The sequence below is a fragment of the Lithobates pipiens genome, unplaced genomic scaffold (genome assembly GCF_037356315.1).
Source record: "Lithobates pipiens isolate NorthernLeopardFrog02 unplaced genomic scaffold, aLitPip1_a1.2 Scaffold_8, whole genome shotgun sequence".
Lineage (NCBI taxonomy): Eukaryota > Metazoa > Chordata > Amphibia > Anura > Ranidae > Lithobates > Lithobates pipiens.
In genome coordinates, this window is record NW_027507903.1 from 315,688,393 (window position 1) to 315,704,730 (window position 16,338).

Below are 16,338 nucleotides of genomic sequence, written 5' to 3' on the forward strand. Positions count from 1 at the left end.
TAAAGTATTAAGTATCTGTGGGGCATCCTCAAACTGAAGGTGAAGCAGCGTAGGATCTTTAACATCCAAAGGCTCAGTGATGTCATCATGAATGAGTGGAAGAGGACTCCAGTGGCAACCTGTGAAGCTCTGCTGAGCTCCATGCCCAAGAGGGTTAAGGCAGTGCTGGAAAATAATGGTGGCTGCACAAAATATTGACACTTTGGGCCCAATTTGGACATTTTCACTTAGGGGTGTACTCACTTTTGTTCCCAGCAGTTTAGACATTAATGGCTGTGGGTTGAGTTATTTTGAAGAGACAGCACATTTACACTGTAATACAAGCTGTACACTCACTACATTACATTGTACCAAAATGTAATTTCTTCAGTGTTGTCACGTGAAAAGATATAATAAAATACATACAAAAATGTGAGGGGTGTACTCAGTTTTGTGAGATACTGTATGTCTTGAAGTCTCCATTAATAAGGTTTCCTTGCCACATTTCCCAACTCTTATGGGTGTTCCCAATAATCTTTTTGTTTTCTAACTCCTACTGTTGTATTCTCTGTTATAAAGATAGATGGTGAAATCCAACAGGGAGAGTGGAGACTCCTCTTTGCCACAGCAGATGTGCAATCCCATGAATCCAAGCGCATATATCTCAGTCAGCGAGGATCCCTCAGCTCTTGTACACACGGTCGGACATTCCGACGGAAAATGTCCGATCGGACCGCGTTGTCGGATAATCCGACTGTGTGTGGGCTCCATCGGACTGTTTCCGTCTGAATATCTGACTGACCAAGTTTTAGAGCTGGGCTCTAAAACTTTCCGACAACATGATCCGATCGGACTTTGTCCGATTGTGTGTAGAGAATTCCGATTGGACAAAGTGCCACGCATGCTCAGATCAAATTCCTAGACCAAAGCTATTGGCTACTAGCCTGAACGTGGTCCTGTCCTAATGAAATAACGTCATCACGTTACGTACGATCGGATTTTCCGACAACTTTGTCCGACCGTGTGTATGCAACACAAGTTTCCGACGGATTTTGTTGTCGGAATGTCCGACCGTGTGTACAAGGGCTAAGAGATATAAGAAACTGTGAGGTAGTTTAACTCATCAGTATGTATTAAGATATAAAATATCAGATTTAGGTAGAATGACTTTTTGATATAAAACCATTTTTTATTCATTGGATACCTTTAGGCTTTATGCACACGGCATGTTTTTTTTTTAACTCTCCTAGAAGCCACCAGCATTTTAGCCTGACACTTGTAAAAGTGTCTAAAGCTTTTACAAGCTTTTAGAAACTTTTACAGGAGTCAAGCTTTTGGGTGTTAATTCATTTCATTGGCCAGAATAAATAATTTATTCAGGCCATTGAAATGAATTAATGCTGAAGCACTAGCTTTTAGGTACTTTAGTTAGCTTTTAGCAGCTTTTAGTAGTGTCAATCGTTTTTCTGCGCAAACTCTGCTGCTTCTGGACGCATTGGCAGTGTTTTTTTTTTTCTTGCCTCTAAAAGCCTCTAAAAGCTCCTGCCACTAAATGCTGCTAAAAGCCTATGTGTGCATGGACAAGGCTAACATGGAGGGGCGTTTAGAGGCAGGGGAGAAAATCGTCAGACGCCCCTAGAAGGAGCTGCTAAAACGTCTAGTGTGCATGGGGCAGGAAGTAATCCCTGATGGGTTTACTTCCTCTTTGTCTCCCTGTAAAGGGAAAGCATAATGGGCTACATAGTCCATCTTCTTCCGGGTATAGCTGCTCCGGCCACTCACAGCACCGGAGCAGCGATGACGTCACTCCCATGATGACGCATGCCCACGGGAGCCACCACTAAGGGCATATTGCCGTTAGCAGTGGCACACTCAGTGCTCCTGCGTGCCGCTGTCTACAGCACATGCGCCGTAGACAGCAGTGACTGTCTTTTTGTAAATATCTCTTAAACCATCTCTTATATCTCTTAAACCTCTTATATCTCTTAAACCCTTACAAACCACTTTGACCTACAGGTAAGCCTAGATTAAGGCTTACCTGTAGGTCCAAGAAATATCTCCTAAACCTATACGGTTTAGGAGATATTTACCTGAAGACAGCCACCGCTGTCTACGGCGCATGCGCTATAGACAGCGGCACGCAGGCGCACTGGGTAAGCCGCAGATTGCGGCGATATGCCGCAGATCGCGGCGATATGCCGCGAGTGTCGGCTCCCGTGCGCATGTGCAGGAGTGATGTCATCGCTGCTCCGGCGAATCACAGCGCTGGAGCAGCGAGACCCACGGAGACCCCCCAAAAAGATGGACCCTCGGAAATACAGGGGACAGCGGTGACTTCGCTGGCTCCTGTGTCAGGTAAGTGACACATAATGGACTACTATGCGATGCATAGTAGTCCATTATGCTTTACCTTTGCAGGGAATCAAAGAGGAAGTAAACCCATCAGGGTTTACTTCCTCTTTAAACATAGACTACAGCAGTCAAGGAAGTGATGCCCAGCTAAAAAAAGTCACATTCTATGAAACCTAATATATAAAGCAAGCAAACCGAATAATCAAGACCGGTGATATATTCTTATTTCTAGCGTTACTCACCTATTGTTCGAAACCTGCTTTTCAACTATCCTACCATTGTTTTTTAGGCGTTAGTATGCACAAAACGGCCAGGTCCTTCACTACCAGAGCTAGACAAACTGGTTTAGTGAAGTAATGCAATGTACATTCATATTGATTATGGTTTAAGTTATGTGTTATATTTTTGTGAAAGGTACATGATAATACAAAGATTAAAAGGTGTTTAGGCGTGTACTCTTGTCTATGTAGCAAATTCATATTAAAATGGAACTCCAGGCAGATATAAAAGTCACAAATGAAAATATCTCTGTATAAAATATTAAATCATTAAATGTACAGTGGTGTGAAAAAGTGTTTGCCCCCTTCCTCATTTCCTGTTCCTTTGCATGTTTGTCACACTTAAGTGTTTCGGAACATCAAACCAATTTAAACAATAGTCAAGGACAACACAAGTAAACACAAAATGCAATTTGTAAATGAAGGTGTTTATTATTAAAGGTGAAAAAAAATCCAAACCATCATGGCCCTGTGTGAAAAAGTGATTGCCCCCCTTGTTAAAACATACTATAACTGTGGTTGTCCACACCTGAGTTCAATTTCTCTAGCCACACCCAGGCCTGATTATTGCCACACCTGTTCACAATCAAGGCATCACTTAAATAGGAGCTGCTTGACACAGTAAGGTCCACCAGAAGATCCTTAAAAGCTACACATCATGCCGAGACCCAAAGAAATTCAGGAACAATTGGGAAAGAAAGTAATTGAGATCTATCAGTCTGGAAAGGGTTATAAAGCCATTTCCAAAGCTTTGGGAATCCAGCGAACCACAGTGAGAGCCATTATCCACAAATGGCGAAGACATGGAACAGTGGTGAACCTTCCCAGGAGTGGCCAGCCGCCCAAAATTACCCCAAGAGCGCAGCGACGACTCATCCAAGAGGTCACAAAAGACCCCACAACAACGTCCAAGGAACTGCAGGCCTCACTTGCCTCAGTTAAGGTCAGCGTTCATGCCTCCACCATCAGGAAAAGACTGGGCAAAAATGGCCTGCATGGCAGAGTTCCAAGGAGAAAACCACTGCTGAGCAAAAAGAACATCAAAGCTCGTCTCAATTTCTCCACAACACTTCTTGATGATCCCCAAGACTTTTGGGACCACATTCTGTGGACCGATGAGACAAAAGTGGAACTCTTTGGAAGGTGTGTGTCCAAGTATATCTGGCGTAGAAGGAACACTGCATTTCATAAAAAGAACATTATACCAACAGTAAAATATGGTGGTGGTAGTGTGATGGTCTGGGGCTGTTTTGCTGCTTCAGGACCTGGAAGACTTGCCGTGATAAAAGGAACTATGAATTCTGCTGTCTACCAAGAGATCCTGAAGGAGAATGTCCGACCATCTGTTCGTGTACTCAAGCTGAAACGAAATTGGGTTCTGCAGCAGGACAATGATCCTAAACACACCAGCAAGTCCACCACCGAATGGCTGAAGAAAAACAAAATGAAGACTTTGGAGTGGCCTAGCCAAAGTCCTGACCTGAATCCTATTGAGATGTTGTGGTATGACCTTAAAAAGGCCGTTCATGCTCGAAAACCCTCTAATGTAACTGAATTAGGACAATTCTGCAAAGATGAGTGGGCCAAAATTCCTCCAGGGCGCTGTAAAAGCCTCATTGCACGTTATCGCAAACGCTTGGTTGCAGTTGTTGCTGCTAAGGGTGGCCCAACCAGTTATTAGGTTTAGGGGGCAATCACTTTTTCACACAGGGCCATGATGGTTTGGATTTTTTTCACCTTTAATAATAAACACCTTCATTTACAAATTGCATTTTGTGTTTACTTGTGTTGTCCTTGACTATTGTTTAAATTGGTTTGATGTTCCGAAACACTTAAGTGTGACAAACATGCAAAGGAACAGGAAATGAGGAAGGGGGCAAACACTTTTTCACACCACTGTATTAAGTGCCTGAATTGGACTTGGTATCAGCCTCCTATAATTCCATAATAAAATAAAGTAGCATTGTAGACTGGACACTAATGTGCTGCATGCAATTATAATGACAATAAACATGCTGATAGAAGAGAGTAGAGTACATTATACAATTTTCTTGTATAATTTTCCTTTAGATTTACAAAAACCATATATTATGAGGTTAAACCTAAACACGTTCAATTTGTATGCAATCAGGCAAGCCCTTGCACTAACTACATAGTTGAAGGTAAATCCAAAGAAAATTGTATAATGTATGACCAGCTTAAACAGAGAGAGATGACCTCCTTAAAGCGGGAGTCCGCCGGGAGTTCCGCCGTTTTTTTTTTTAAAAGCCAGCAGCTACAAATACTGCAGCTGCTGACTTTTAAAATTAGGACACTTACCCGCCCAGCGCGCCCGCGATGTCGGCACCCGAAGCCGATCTCTCGATCGTCCATCGGGTGCTGCCGCCGCCATCTTGGGTATGGGAATCAGGAAGTGGAGCCTTTCGGCTTCATTTCCCGGTTCCCTACTGCGCATGCGCGAGTCGCGCTGCGCAATAAGGGTGGACCCGCTGCCTCTGGGATCTGTGTGTTTCCCAGCAGGCAGCGGGGGACTTTCGGAAAGGGGCATAATCTACGCCCCTTTCCGCAGAGAGCTATCCCAGAAGTGGGTGCAGATACCTGTACTGTACAGGTACCTGCACCCCCTCCCCCCTGAAAGGTGCCAATTGTGGCGCCGGAGGGGGGGAGGGTTCCAATGAGCGGAAGGTCCACTTTAGGGTGGACCTCCGCTTTAATCTATTGCTGGTTGTCCACTGTCCAGTCATAAGGCTGGGGGCGGATACCACTGTATTCCTTAACTATATGTGGTATTGATTAGGAAATTAATCTGAATTTCAAATCAAGGTATATAAAATAGGCCTGATGGTTCATTTTTTTTTTTTGTCATGACTTCTCCATTACATCTTGTGGTAATTTACAGAGTAATGTGTAACAGTTTTTTTCTGTCTGATAACATGTTATGCTGGGCATGTCAACGTTTATATGCACCTGACTTATTGTAAGGCATAGTGTAGCTACGAGCTTTAACAACCTGATCTATCAAGTTTTCTTAAAGTGTTTGTTAACAAGACAAAAAAATCCTGTTCCTTTTCATACAGCACAGTGCATGTCCTGTGATATTTGGCCCCCTGTATCACCTGAAATACCTGGCTGATCCTGCCTGGCTATACCCTTCCCCTGTACGCTGACTCCGATATATCTGGGCTGCTGAGCCCTGACACTGGAGTCATCCATACGTGCCTTTGTCATCTGCAGTCTGCTATTTGTCTCCTCTGTGCTCTCTCCAGCTACCCTCTCTGCCAGTCAGCTTGTGACAGTACCTTCCCCCTCAACTCCTACTGCTTAGATAACTTTCACATCTTCATACCATCCCCTCTGTGTTCTAATCCTGTATGCCCCTGTGAGTGATTTATAAAAAAAAGTCTGCTATACCTCATTCCACAGCTCTTCTCAGCAATCACATGATCGGCTGGTTCTCTCTCTCCTCTTCCGAGTGATGTCAGTGGGGAAATCTCGGCCCCACCCGCTGCATCTAGCAGACTGGGAGATTTCTGAGAGCAAGGCTACATTGTCTATATAGATTTCTGAGATCAAGGCTACATTGTCCATATAGATTTCTGAGAGCAAGGCTACATTGTCCATATAGATTTCTGAGAGCAAGGCTACATTGTCCATATAGATTTCTAAGAGCAAGGCTACATTGTCCATATAGATTTCTGAGAGCAAGGCTACATTGTCCATATAGATTTCTGAGAGCAAGGCTACATTGTCCATATACATTTCTGAGAGCAAGGCTACATTGTCCATATACATTTCTGAAATCAAAGCTACATTGTCCATATACATTTCTGAGATCAAGGCTACATTGTCCATATATGTGGCTTTGTTGCAATAATAATCTTTGTTCCTTTAAAGCAGTTGTATGCCCGCAAAAAGTAAGGCAAAGGCATAATGAGCTAATATGCACTGAATACTAGCTCATTATGAAATACTTATCTTAGAACAAAGCCCCGGCATCACCACCCGGTCACCACTGAGGGAGCTACCATGTTGGCTCTACATTTTTGCCGAGTTCTCTTTCCGACAAGGAGTTCTGATTTTTCTGCATCCGCTGGACCTTCAAAGCGCATGCACCTCTGACATCAGCGGCTTCATGCAAGGTGAATATCTCATAAACTATACAAGTTTAAGAGATATTAATTTTACCTACAGGTAAGCCTTATTATAGGTTATAGGTAAAAATGTGAAAGCGGGGAATACAACTGCTTTAACCACTTCAGGACCGCCGTATTGCCATTGTACGTCAGCACAATGGCACAGGCAGGCACAATCACGTACATCTACGTGATTGCCTTCCAGCGGGTGGGGGGTCCGATCGGACCCCCTCCCGCTGTTTACGGCGGTCCGATTCGGTCCAGGAGCGCTCCGTGATGAGGGCATGGCCGTTGGTTTTCGGCCACCCCCTCTGGATCGCTCCTGGCCAATGAGAAGCTTCCTCCCCTGTGTATTGTTTACACAGGAAGGAGGAAGTGATGTCATTCTCCTCGGGGCGGTCTTTTTGACCGGACTACGAGGAGAAGACTAAAAGTAAGTGTGCACCAACACTACACTGACATGTAGGTACACACAGGCACACAAACCCCCCCCCGATCCCCCCCCCGATCCCCCCCCCGATCGCCCCCCGATCCCCCCCCCGCCCCCCCTCCCCCCCCCAGTCACAGTGTCACTGATTGCATTGATCATTTCTTTACTGATCAATGCATTCAGTGTCAGTTGTGACAGTAAAAACTGTCAGGACAGTTAGTGTTAGGTCCAGGGTAGCCCCCTATCACCCCCCAATAAAGATTTAACCCCCTGATTGCCCCTAGAGTTAACCCTTTCACCCCCTTTTGCCAGTGTCACTAAGCGATCATTTTTCTGATCGCTGCATGTGTCGCTAGGTAGCTAGTTATTTTTTTAGGTTCACCGCCAGGTTTTTATATCGCTAGGTACCCCGATATACTACCCAATAATGTTTTTAACCCCCTGATTGCCGCTAGTTAACCCTTTCACCCCCTTTTGCCAGTGTCACTAAGCGATCGTTTTTCTGATCGCTGCATTAGTGTCGCTACAGTCGCTAGGTAGCTAGTTATTTTTTTAGGTTCACCGCCAGGTTTTTATAGCGCTAGGTACCCCGATATACTACCCAATAATGGTTTTAACCCCCTGATTGCCGCTAGTTAACCCTTTCACCCCCTTTTGCCAGTGTCACTAAGCGATCGTTTTTCTGATCGCTGCATTAGTGTCGCTACAGTCGCTAGGTAGCTAGTTATTTTTTTAGGTTCACCGCCAGGTTTTTATAGCGCTAGGTACCCCGATATACTACCCAATAATGGTTTTAACCCCCTGATTTCCGCTAGTTAACCCTTTCACCCCCTTTTGCCAGTGTCACTAAGCGATAATTTTTCTGAGCGCTGCATCAGTGTCGCTAGTGTCGCTAGGTAGCTAGTTATTTTTTTAGGTTCACCGCCAGGTTTTTATAGCGCTAGGTACCCCGATATACTACCCAATAATGGTTTTAACCCCCTGATTGCTGCTAGTTAACCCTTTCACCCCCTTTCACCAGCGATCACAGTATAAGTGTCACTGGTGACGCTGGTTAGCCAGTTAGTTATTTAGGTTCCCCGTCAGGTTTTTATATAGCGCCAGGGACCCCCATATACTACCTAATAAAAATTTGAACCCCCTGATTGCCCCTAGTTAACCCTTTCACCACTGATCACCGTATAAGTGTTACGGGTGACTCTGGTTAGTTTGTTTTTTATAGCATTTTATATTCAAATCCGGAAGGCAGTGCTTGGTTTTCGGGGTCCCGTACGTGGCTAGGCTCCCAAAAAGTCCCCCACATGTGGTATCCCCGTACTCGGGAGAAGCAGCAGAATTTATTTTGGGGTGTAATTTGACTTCTGCCCATAGCATGTGTGAGCAATATATCATTTAGTGACAACTTTGTGCAAAAAAAAAAAAGTTTGTAATATTCCCGCAACTTTTGGCAAAATATAAAATATTCCATGGACTCAACATGCCTCTCAGTAAATAGCTTGGGGTGTCTACTTTCCAAAATGGGGTCATTTGGGGGGGTTTTGTGCTATTTTGGCATTTTATGGCCTTCGAAACTGTGATAGGTAGTGAGGAGTTAAATCAAAAATTTGCACCCTTAGAAATCCTGAAGGTGGTGATTGGTTTTCGGGGTGCCGTGCGCGACTAGACTCCCAAAAAGTCCCACACATGTGGTATCCCCGTACTCGGGAGAAGCAGCAGAATGTATTTTGGGGTGTCATTTCACATATGCCCATAGCATGTGTGAGCAATATATCATTTAGTGACAACTTGGTGCAAAAAAAAAAAGTTTGTAATATTCCCGCAACTTGTGGCAAAATATAAAATATTCCATGGACTCAACATGCCTCTCAGTAAATAGCTTGGGGTGTCTACTTTCCAAAATGGGGTCATTTTGGGGGGTTTTGTGCTATTTTGGCATTTTATGGCCTTCGAAACTGTGATAGGTAGTGAGGAGTTAAATCAAAAATTTGCACCCTTAGAAATCCTGAAGGTGGTGATTGGTTTTCGGGGTGCCGTACGCGACTAGACTCCCAAAAAGTCCCACACATGTGGTATCCCCATACTCGGGAGAAGTAGCGGAATATATTTTGGGGTGCAATTCCACATATAACCATGGCATGTGTGAGCAATATATCATTTAGTGACAACTTTTTGTAAAAAAAATTATTTTTTTTTTTTTGTCATTATTCAATCCCTTAGGACAAAAAAAATAAATATTCAATGGGCTCAACATACCCATCAGCAATTTCCTTGGGGTGTCTACTTTCCAAAATGGGGTCATTTGGGGGGGATTTGTACTGCCCTGCCATTTTAGCACCTCAAGAAATGAGATCGGCAGTCATAAATTAAAAGCTGTGTAAATTCCAGAAAATGTACTCTAGTTTGTAGACGCTATAACTTTTGCGCAAACCAAAAAATATACGCTTATTGACATTTTTGTTACTAAAGACATGTGGCTGAATAAATTTTGCCCTCAATGTATGACTAAAATTTAGTTTATTCGATTTTTCTTATAACAAAAAGAAGAAAATATCTTTTTTTTTCAAAATTTTCGCTCTTTTTCCATTTATATCGCAAAAAAAAAAAATCGCAGAGGCAATCAAATACCATCAAAAGAAAGCTCTATTTGTGGGAAGAAAAGGACGCAAATTTCGTTTGGGTGCAATATTGCATGACCGCGCAATTACCAGTTAAAGCAGCGCAGTGCGAAATTGCAAAAAGACCTCTGGTCCTTAAGGTGTTTATTGGTCCGGAGCTGAAGTGGTTAAGCAAATCTGTGCTTTGCCTTACAGCTAGAGCCCTATAAAGCTTGGTTGCCCAGCAGCATTTCCTTTCCTCTGCCACGCTGTTGCTCTGTTCAGCCATTGAGAGATAAAAAAAATACCTGGTACTTCCAGGTATGCAGGTGCATGTGACTCTCATGTGACAGTTTTAGAGCAAAGTAGTTTGTTAAGTGCTGTCACACAAGGGAGCAAAGACAGCCAGGTTAGTGTAAGCTCTGACTAGAGATCTAAATGGGGCTTACGTGGAAATTCTGGTGAGTATAGGCTTCGGAGGGATCAGGTTTTAAAGCCAAGTTAATATTTCCCCTGCAACAGGTTCAGTTTAACTCATGATCATATACAGTATATTACTATTATATTTAAATGCCACATTGATTGGAATAAGTGCATGGTATGAAGCCAATATTTTAGGGGTTAATTCACTTAAAGGTTTATTTTGCCTACATTTGATGGGACATATGGTGTAAAGACATTAATGACTCCATTAGTAAATCGTCTCTTTTAGAATTGTCTGTTGAAATTGCTGTATCCAGGCATAAAGCTAGCTGTATCTATAATCAGTTGAGCCTTAACATTGCTATACCCAGGGTCAGCAAATGTAATAATTTTACTTTAATTTGTATATAAACTGACTCGCTAAGATATTCCTTCTTACTTTTTAAACATACTTGAGCATTCTAAAACAAATCATCTGTTTTCATTCCTTCATAGTCCATACATGGGATGTTATGGCTTCCTCAGCACACAACTACATTTGGCACAGTAAGGAGACATATTTGTCATTGTATAACATATGCTTTAGGACACGTAGATTGTCACGTTTGCTTTGTGCAGTGACAGGTTACAAATTATACCTGTTTCGGCCAGAAAATCAGCATTCTTTAACAATCACCTATTTTGTTTCTATTCAAAAGTAAAAAAAAATGGCAGCTGAGTCACTTTATTTCAAAAACATTGGCATTACATAGGGCAACTTGAACCATCTTGAGAAAATTATTCATACTTGTTTTTTTCACGCATTCTAACAGAAAGCCTGTGTAATAAATGAATAAAGAGTGATTGACTAACAAATGTTCTGTGTCATAAAAATGCTGTAAATGTCACTAAGAAGGTAATTTAAAGCTAGTCATACACTTTTAGATTTCTCTTGTTTAGCCCTGAGGCTGAAAGAGAGAAGTCACACGATTCCCCCATTCTAACTAAACAGTGATGAATCTTCCTTGCTGACTATTGCTATTGACTCTTTTCCTCCAATTTAACCTCCAATTTTCCTAAGCTCTAAAAATTACCCCCGGCCCTAACTTATATTATAACACTTAAGACTACCTAGAAGCTGTATTAAACCCAAACATGTAATATATTGCAGCTTATCAATTATTAGATGTGGGTTCTGAATGAATTTTCCTTTTTCAAGCTTTTTTCCTTTTTGATCTGGCCAGTAATACACCCCCTGTATTAAAGTGGTTGTAAACCCTTACAAACCACTTTGACCTACAGGTAAGCCTAGATACACACGATCAGACTTTTTCACAACAAACATGCAAATTAGCTGTTTTAAGGCAACATCCAACCATTTGTCCATCGGACAAACTTTTCGGTTATCATTGGACTTTTGTTGGCTGTGCGAATGGACAAACGTTCCGGCAACAAAAGTCCAATGGGGCAAAGTCAGATCGTGTGTACAGAAAACCATATGACTTTTGTACAAAGTACCAACACGCATGCTCAGAACCAATGCAAAATATCAGACAACAATACAGAAGTTGACCAAAGGTGGCGGTAAAGAGAAGAAAAAACACGTGATTTGGTGAAAGCTGGCTGAAAAAGTCCTGCCTTGTGTATGCAATACAAGTTCACGGCCAACGCCCTTTGTACAAAAATTCAAGGGAAAGTTTGTACAAAGTCCGATCGTATGTATGAGGCTTTACTCTAACCTGTCACCTACTAAATTAAATTATAACCTTAACCATAAATGAACCCTTAACCTAATCCCAAACACTAGATAAAACTCTTATGCCCCGTACACACGATCGGACTTTCCGACAACAAAACTGTGGATTTTTGTTCGAAGGATGTTGGATCCAACTTGTCTTGCATACACACGGTCACACAAATGTTGGCCAACAATTACCAGTGTAGTGACATACAAGATGTACGTGATATCTCCATTACGAATGCCAGTTATATCTCTGGCTTGTACTTGATTCCGAGCATGCGTGGACTTTTGTTCGACAGACTTAAGGCCCATACACACGATCAGACTTTGTGACAACAAACATGCAAATTAGCTGTTTTGGAGCAACATCCGACCGTGTGTACGCTCCATCGGACAAACTTTTTTGGTTTTCGTCTGACTTTTGTTGGCTGTGCGAACGGACAAACTTTCTGGCAACAAAAGTCCGATGGAGCAAAGTCTGATCGTGTGTACAGAAAACCATAGAACTTTTGTACAAAGTACAAACAGGCATGCTTAGAACCAATGCAAAAGATCAGACAACAATACAGAAGTTGACCAAAGGTGGCAGCAAAGAGCAGAAAAACCACATGATTTGGTGAAAGTTGGCTGAAAAAGTCCTGCTGCGTGTATGCAATACAAGTTCAGGGCCGACGCCCTTTGTACAAAAATCCAAGGGAAAGTTTGTACAAAGTCCTGTCGTGTGTATGAGGCTTTACACGCGATCAGAAAGTGTGACAGCAAACATTTGTTGGCGGAAAAATTGAGAACCTGCTAGCCAAAATTTGTTGGTGGAAAGTTCAACAACAAATGTTCGATGGAGCATACACACGGTCGGACTTTCCCCCAACAAGCTTACATTCAACATTTGTTGTCGGAAAATGCGATTGTGTGTATGGGACATTAGTGTTTTACTAGGCTTATTGGCATTAAAATTATCTACACCAAAATGTTACCATAAAAAATTACTGAGAAAACTGTTATGATTTCCCTGTACACTATATAAATGTTTTTCAGAAGTACTTGATTAAAACTATGTTTTATCTCATCAAATCCTAAAAGCTATATTGGAAGTACCCACGTTATGCCTCTGTGTAGAAAAATAAACTGGCATATAATATAGCAAAGAAAAATCACTTGATTAAAGTAAACTCCCCTATCGTTTTCAGCCAAGGAAGCTGCCATCTTTGCCTCTGTTTAATCTTCAACTGCTATGGTGCTGCACATGTGATTCGTTATGACACCAGCCATTGGATGGTTTGTGCAGTTAGCATTCCTGGCATGCCTTTTTTTTTTAACTGTTTAAATCGATTACTTCCACTTTAAACCCTGATGAATGTTTATAATTCTCGACTCAAGAATATATTCTCTTGCTAGAATTCCACCTGTTTTAAAGTGGTTGTAAACCCTTCACAACCACTTTAACCAACAGGTAAGCCTAGATTAAGGCTTACCTGTAGGTGCTTGAAATATCTCCCAGACCTGCACGATCTAAGAGATATTTGCAAATCGCCGTATGGCTATTTCTTCTGCGCATGCGCCGGAGTTAGAAAGGGCACGCTGTGCCGTTTCTAGCTCGGGTCATGCCGTTAAAGCTGGCTCCTGCGCGCATGCACGGGTGTGAAGTCACAAAACGTCATGCCTCCATCCAGTCACAGAGCCAGAGTTTGCGGCCCCGGGAAAGGAAGAGGGGTGAAGAATGGATGTTCCCTACTAGCGAGGAAGACGGGGATATCGTTGGCTTCTCCTGGAGGTAAGTGTCACATAATGGGCTACTATGCTTTACTTTTGCAGGGAAACAATGGGTGTTACTTCCTCTTTAAGCTGTGATCAGTGCTTCTATTTATTGCCTTTTTAAGCCATTGCTTTCATCAATATCAAAAGAAATGCTTATGCCCACAACACATTACGATTACTACTTTCAGTACCAAAAGACCTGCTCAAGGGTCATCAGGTCTGATATATAACCTTAACTGCTTAAGCCCAGGACCATCTCAAAGACCAGACCACTTTTTGTGATTCGGCACTGTGTCGTTTTAACTGACCATTGATATATTAATTGGTTTGCGCAAAAGTTATAGCGTCTACAAAATAGGGGATAGTTTCATGGCATTTTTATTAATTATTTTTTGTTTACTAGTAATGGCGGCAATCAGCGATTTTTATCATGACTGCGACATTATGGCGGACACGCTGGACAATTTTGACACATTTTTGGGACCATTGGCATTAATACAGCTATCACTGAGATTAATATTGCATTGATTACTGTAAAAAATTTCACTGGCAGTAAAGGAGTTAACACTGGGGGCCAGTGAAGGGGTTAATATGTATCCTAGGGAGTGTTCTAACTGAAGGGGGGATGGGACTGTGCAGGGAAACTAACAGATCGCTGTTCATACTCTGTATGAACAGATGATCTGTCAGTTCACTGCTCAGGGAACCGGAAACTGTGTGTTTACACACACAGCTCCCGGTTCTCCATGTGCCCCGAGTGATCGCGGGAGCCCGGAGGTGATCGAGACCTCACATCGGCTCGGGGAATGAGGGGGGGGGCTGCAAGCTTGGCCCCAGCGGCGCGCAAGTACACCCTAGTGGCCGTTTATGTTACCAACGTAACATAACAGCGATTTGCGCAGCCGAGCCATGCTGCCGCAGTACAACTGCGGCGGCTGGTTGGCTAGCAGTTAAAGTGGATGTAAACCCGATTGTTTTTTAATTAAGACTTGCACCTTGTACAGTATTGGATTTCATATCATATCTGAGCTTAGTCTTGCCACAAAGAGTTAAGGCAGCTCTGAGTAATCCTCTTATCTTTTTCCAGTGAGATAAAAACTGACAGAGGAATAGGAGTCAGTTCTTCCCCCTTGCTGTGAGTGACAGGTGATTTACATATCTCATGCACGAGCATGAGAGAGGCATTCTGTGTACTTCAGATTCCCTCCTCCTTTCTTCTCAAGCTCTCCCAGGATTGGTTGCTCCACACCTCAGCATGATTGGGCATGCTGAAGTCATGTGGTGACTTTTCTGGGTTTTGACTGGATGTTAGTGATCATAGCAGAAGTTCAGTGTAAGAAATACACGGGAGAAATTGCATGTTGACAAGGGGAGTGCAGAAGAAAGCAGGGAGTCTACTGACATCACAACTCCACCCACCGAATCTGCAGTTTTTCGGTCTCATACAGAGGGGAGACATTTGACAGGTAAGGATACATGTAGGAGGCATATAGATAACCACTATGGCGGTAGTTTAGAAAGCGTGAGAGTGGGTTTACATCCACTTTAATATGGTCTGGCCTCTTCTGGTCTTTACAGTTTTCTAGTAAAAGCTTAAAGCTGACCATATATGGCTCAAATTGTGTCCAATTTGACTATATTGACTGAAATTCAAGCTGTGGGTGGCCTGATAGCACCACCCGACTCAACAAAAGTAAATTCTTCAGTTGACTTGGCGGAGGAGCCAGGTGGAAATATTGTTGGCAGAATAGCAACTGCATCAACTCTGATAAAGCCACTGTTTTGATATTTAGCTGTCGTGGGTCCCACCAGTAGTTAAAGAGGGATTCCACCAAAAAAAAATAATATTAAAAGCCAGCAGCTATAAATACTACAGCTGCTGACTTTTAATAAATGGACCTGTCCCGGGTTCCAGCGATGCCGGCAGCCGAGGCCGATCGATCGCTCGGCTCTCGGCTGCTGCCGCCACCATTCTAGGTGAGGGAATCAGGAAGTGAAGCGAATTGGCTTCACTTCCCGGTTCCCTACTGCGCATTCGCGAGTCGCGCCGCACAATAGGAAATCTCCGCGCTGTCACTGGGACCCGTGTGTGTCCCAGCAGACAGCGCAGCAGGGCAGGAAATGGCGTAGACTCCCACGGGAGTCTATGCCCGGAAGTGGGTGTAAATACCTGTCTTTGACAGGTATCTCCACCCCCCTCCCCCCTGAAAGGTGTCAATTGTGACACCGGAGGGGGGGAGGGATCCGATCAGCGGAGGTTCCACTTTAGGGTGGAATCCCGCTTTAAATACAATAGCCAGCAGGGAAGGTTCCTCCATGGGCTGAACGAGGAAAGTCTTTGCTTACACATAGCAGAAGTTGATCGGTTGGTGCAGGGTACTTGATGTCCTCTGGCGACCTGCCGATCAGAGAGACAGAATTGGGATCTCCCTATGTAAACAAGGCAGATTGCCGTTCTGACAGAAATTCCATCTCTTCTGAGTAAAGGCACCTAACACAGTATAGTAAAACGCTGGCTAGGACCAAGGTTATCCCTTTGAGCACTCGTGATGTTAACCCCTTCCCAGCCAGTGTCATTCGTATAAAGACAGTGCATATTTTTTAGCACTGATCACTGTATTAGTGTCACTGGTCCCCAAAAAGTTAGTTAATTTTGACACAGTGTCAGAATGTC